The sequence below is a fragment of the Sus scrofa genome, chromosome 8, assembly GCF_000003025.6.
Source record: "Sus scrofa isolate TJ Tabasco breed Duroc chromosome 8, Sscrofa11.1, whole genome shotgun sequence".
Taxonomy (NCBI): Eukaryota; Metazoa; Chordata; class Mammalia; order Artiodactyla; family Suidae; genus Sus; species Sus scrofa.
The window spans coordinates 63,989,531-63,995,530 of record NC_010450.4 but is presented as its reverse complement, the minus strand read 5'-3'; positions in this window follow the sequence as shown (position 1 = coordinate 63,995,530).

Genomic DNA, 6,000 nt, shown 5'->3' with positions numbered 1-6,000 from the left:
ATAATAAACCACAGCCCTAGTTCTTGGGCAAAGTTAACAAGTTTAACGAACTGATATAGCTAACTTATTCCACTTAGGCAGAAATCACAAGTATGCAGAATAAGAGATGATGAGGGGAAATAAATATTAGAAGAGAAGAAACAAACAAAAATCCCAAAAGTGTCTATTTTATAGAATTCTATGCAAACACATATGAAAACCTCAGTGAAAAAAAGTTTTCTTGAAAAATGCATTTTTTTCAAATGGACCACCATAAAAATCATAATCTTAAATACCATTCATTTCATTAAAATGAATAGACAAGGCTACTAAGGCATCATCTCCAAAAGCACAGCCCCAGTTACTTTCACAGGAGAATCAATTTTGAAAACCAGATAGGCCCAAATGATAAATTGATCCAAAGCATATGTAATAAAGGAAAACATCTAAATTTGTTTTCTAAAGCAGTTATGTTACATGACCATCAGCAGATATTTGCCTGCCAGAGAAAATGGAAAATGTTGAACAAAATCTCTTTCATCTTCCTTTAAGACATGTCCTTCTCTACTATTAGTTTTACCATTGAGGATAATCCTTTGCCTGGGTACTGGAGCACATTCCTATCTAATATCTCAGACTTCTATGTAAAATGTTTTTCCTAATGTTCTTAATGCACGTATTTTCATTTGTATGAATAAAGCACAAGAACCATACAGAAGTACAATTTAGAATTAAATTTTATCATACTAAAATGCAACATTAATCCCGAGGTATTTTTTCTCAAATTGACTGTACCATGGTGACATTTGTTTCATCAGAATATATATTTTCAGTTAGAAAAATAATTCAAAAATGCTATGAGTGGAATTTCACAGAAAATAATTAAAAATGGCTACTGACAGGAGTTCCTATTGTGACTCAGCAGGTTAAGAACCTGATTAGCATCCATGAGGATGTAGGTTCTATCCGTGGCCTTGCTCAGTGGGTTAAGGATCCTGCATTGCCATGAGCTGTGGTGTAGGTTGCAGATGCAGCTCAGATCCTGCATTGCTGTGGCATGGGCTGGCAGCTGCACCTCTGAGTCAATCCTAGCCTGAGAACTTCGGTATGCCACAGGTGAAGACCTAAAAAGCAAAAAAAAGAAGGTAGTGATATTCATCCATACTCATAGAAGAAATGTAAATTAAAACAATAAAAAAGCAATTTTCAATTATGAGAACTGCAAAACAATTTTCAAGTTTCAAATTTTAACATTTTCAATAGTGTGGAGAGATAAAACTTTCCTGCAAAAATGTGGTTACATGGTAATGTCTATCAAACTTACAACTATATAAACCGTGCCATGCCAAGGAATTTCAGTGTAGAATCTGTCAATGCATATATGCACAAAACTGTGGCAGACTACCTGTGTGAGCATATTCATTTCAGTATTAGCTGTAGTTAGAGCAAAATGGAGGCAACCTATGTTTCCAATAGGCTGGAAATGTTTAAGTAATAAGAAACATACCAAAAAAGTGTCTTTAGAAAATAATAAATATAGTCCAAATGTTCATCAATAGTAAAATTGTTTCAATAATTAAAGGCACATCCATAAAATAAATTATGTTTGTTGGAAAATAAAATCATTCTGTATAAACTGATTTATCAAGAGTTCAAAAATAAATTTTGGAAATGAAGAAAGCTGCTGAAAAATGAAATGTATGAAGATATAAATGATCTGCATGATGATACATGCATATAAATAGTAGGAAAAGACACAAAACTGGTAATAGCAATCACATAACACTAGTGCAGATGAGGATAGTCGGAGATGTAAGGGAATTGCTTTTTCTTTTTCTTTAACTTTTTAAAAATTATAGTTGATTTACAATGTTGTACCAATTTCTGCTGTACAGTCATAACCATATATACATTCATAATCATAACCATATATATATTACTTTTCTCATACTATCTTCCATCATATTTTATCCCAAGAGAGTGGATAGAGTTGCCTGAGCTGCACAGTAGGACCTCATTGCTTAACCATTCTAAATGTAATGGTTGGCATCTACCAACCCCAAATTCCAAGTCCATCCATCTCTGCCTTGGCAACCACAAGTCTGTTCTGAGTTTTCTATTTTGTAGATAGGGCACAAATGAACCTATCTTAGATCCCACATATAAGTGAGATAATATGGTGGTTGTCTTTCTCTTTCTGACTTATTTCACTTAGTATGAGAATCTCTAGTTACACCCATGTCACTGCAAATGCCATTTATTACTATATATTTTTGTTTATGATTTAAGTTCATCATCTATTTAAAATAATTTTCTAAATAAAAATGTTAAACAACAATATTTAATGCAAATTTGACTTCCTGTAATTGCTGTGATGGAGATATTCCTTATTAATTTAATTAAAAAAAACAATTTTCAAGAGGAAAAAATGAAAGAAAAAAAGATGATGGAAAGAGAAAAAAAGAGGACCAAGTATGCGAGGGTAGGGAGAAGCAGGAAAAAAAAAAAAAAAGAGAGCAGGAAGGAGAAACCCTATTCTTCTGACTTGAATTTTAAAAATCCTTACTGTTGACCAGGAGATGGTGCAGTATGATGGTTCTGAATGATACTACTTTTATTACTACTATGAATAATAATAATAACAACTGAATTTCTTAAAAGTAGCAGAGAGTTATAATGTGTTAATTTGTCACAACACATTGTGCTGTATTTTATTTAAATCAGTGTGTAGAATGCAAACTATTAATTTTGGAAGGTAATCAAATTGTAATATGTTTCTTTTTTTTTTTTGTAAACGATGACATCTTTATTGATCTGCTCTTACCAATTTAGATTTTCATCCATTTATTCAAAGAGTATTTATTGAGTACCTGTTATTTGCTAGGTCATATTGCGCTCCAGGGTTTTATTAAAAGGAGGCTCAGTTGTATTATTTTGATACAAAATGAACTGTTGGACTTTCTTTTTTCAACTATTTCGAGTTCAAGCCTAATAACGGACAAATTGTAATATGTTTCTAATGGTCATGCCAATTATTATCTTAAAAGATATTAAAAGCCAATTTTAACATTTGTTTAAAAATTATATAAAGAATTTATCTCTAGGTTAAAAAGTAAGTTTCATCCATAACATTATAATTTAACATAAATAACAGTTTAAAGGTAGTAGTGCCTTTATACTTTTCCATACTAAAAATTGTACATTATTTGATTTGGCTGAACAATACTGTATTAAAACTAATCCTTCTATAAAAATGATCAAATTTATTAATGATAAAGGAAAGATGTATTTTTTTTCTTTAAGAGATTTTGTTGTTGTTGTTCCTGAGATGGAACTGTGCTATTTACAGGTAATGTGACTTAACAGCACTAAGTTCAGAATATCAAACATAATATATTCTAAAGATGAAAAGTGTGCATTGTTTGTCCTATTTTATTTTTAATTTTCAGTGTTTTTAAAAAGAAGGAAATTAGATGATGTTTTAAAGTACCTTAATACTGCCACTGTTTGAAATTAAAATCCCCCACCAAAGCTTCTCTTTCATAAGGATTGCAAACAAATATCTACACACATCTCAAGAATTCCAATATTGGAGGCTTGAGATAATGCAACAAAAGACCAAGTCTGCCTGTAGAGCTTTAAAATGATATTATGCTTTGACTTTTTAATATATCCAAACAGAACATATAATCATCTATATTTTCCTTTGCAAATATATATTTATGTTCATTCTCCCCATCCAGGAAATATTTGCATGTATTCGAAAAGTTTACTTACTTTTGGTGTTCAGCATAATAATTCCTTCTTTTTGTATTTATTCTGACATTTACCCAGATTTCAAGTCAAAGGGACAACTAGAAGGTCCACTGCTTTTGTGAGCTTGGTTGCTGTGTTACACAAAAAAAGATTTGTGATAGGGAAGGTGTAGGCCTGGGAAATATTAAAGAAAAAGAATGAAGGCAGAAAGACACAAACATAGAATCTAAACATAAGCTTCTTAACAGAAAAGGTACAATCTAACCTACTACTGATCCAATGAAAATGAAAAGAACAAGCATGAGATGTATAGAAAAAGTTCTGGAATACTGCTACTACAGGAATCTTTAAGGCAGAGTCATTTGGCCACCTAAATGAAAATACATATGTACACATACATATGTACATTTATGCATGATTTAGGGACCACAACAAGTCGGTGCTCTGAAGCTGCCCTCAAAAAGTTGTCACGTCTTAGCTACAAAGTTTTTTTTGTTGTTGTTCATCAACATATTGGATTTAGTCTAAGACTTCTAACCTCTCTCTAGTATTGATTTCAGCAACCTTCAAAAATCACTGTAACTTGCTATAATTTGCATTTTCCTGGGCAGCATCAGCAGAATTGACAATATTTGCTAAAGCTTGTGTAATGTTCCCAATAAAACTTCAGAAATAACTATTCAGTTTTCAGTATCCATTTTTATTCATGTACCTAGGTTCTGCTAACTCTGTTAGGTCAATTTCCTAAATGAAGCAATTTCCCAACCTGCTTCATTTCTATGAATTCCCTACAAATGTCCACTACACATCTATAAATGAGAGTAATGTTGCATTCAGAAGACAACACGTGTTCTTTGCTATATGTTAGCTTTCACATTTCCACACATGCTTTAGGAAATCATTCTACCTTGATGGTATATGTTTATATGATACAGGTTCACGCTTTCAGACCAAATATCAATACTGGAAATTAAAAACTAATACTGCTTTTTTATTGATTTTATCTGTTTTCAAGTTATTTAATGTGTGTACTTCCCATGACCCATTCTAATCACAAAGAAAATGAGCATTAAGAAAAACCAGCTCAAGTGAGAAAGGCTGTAACTGCAAATATGGATGGCTATGCTTCATGAAAGAGGCTCAGGCATTAGATCTCAGAGCCCAAAGGAGAAAGTCACAAAACACTTGACTTTATCAATGACACTGGGGATAACAGTATACTTACTCAAGTAGCTTTTGCTACAAAATGAAACAAGTAGCATGCAAAAGGAGGCAGTTATTTTTCAATAAACTTACATTTATGTGTTAGCTTGTGTGGCTCTGCTTCAGGATTTTTGTTGAGTTTGAGTTGGCTACATAGACCTCATCAGGGCAAGGCTAAAAGGTCAGCATCCATGGAAACCTACTTTTTCTTAAGGTAAAGGTTAAAAATCTCAGAAGAATGAATAAAAGCCAGTAAGACAGAGATTGGGAATTGGTACTCTGTCACTTCCACTCATGGTTTTGGACATAATCAGCCATAGTCAAGGTCAAAATTAATGAAATATGAAAATAGAATTGAGGGGGGAGAACAACACATGCTGGGTGTAAGTTCATTATAGCAGTCGTTAGGATGGAGATCAAAGCAACACACAAAGAGCTGCTTTACAAATTCCCTATTCTGAAACAGAGATAATCATTTAATTTAATTCAATGTAAGGTGTGGTAACCTTCAATATCCATTGATAAAGGGGCTTCTTATTTCTTTTATTTCTGTCCTATACAACTCTATGATGGTAGAGTGGGGGATCTAGCTTGAATCTCAAATTAGTCCTATCAGGTGAATCCAAACCTATAGTCTAAAATGTAGGGTCAAGGATCAAGGAATTCATTCTGTGAGGCTTGAAGAACAGCCTAGGAAGGCACCAATCTTCACTGAACTGGAAATTTCTAGACACTATCAACCCCCAAAACAGATTCAAATATCAGAAGGAGGGAAAAAATTATAAGTATCCCAAGTTATCTGAGACTCAGATTCATGCTCAACTTAGACACCCATAGAGCTATAACTGGTTTTTGCAGATATAAGACAGGAGAGTAGGCAGAAAAAGAAAATTTTGATTTGCCCAACTTATCTCCCAGCCCCGTACTGAAGTGTTATCACTTGTTATGTAATTTTCCTCTAATTTGCCTGAGAATCCTGTAGAGCTATAATCCCAGTGGTTAGTATAGCCATGGTCATGAAGGAGCCCTATTGAAATCTCCTTCATGAGAAGCCACTATCCA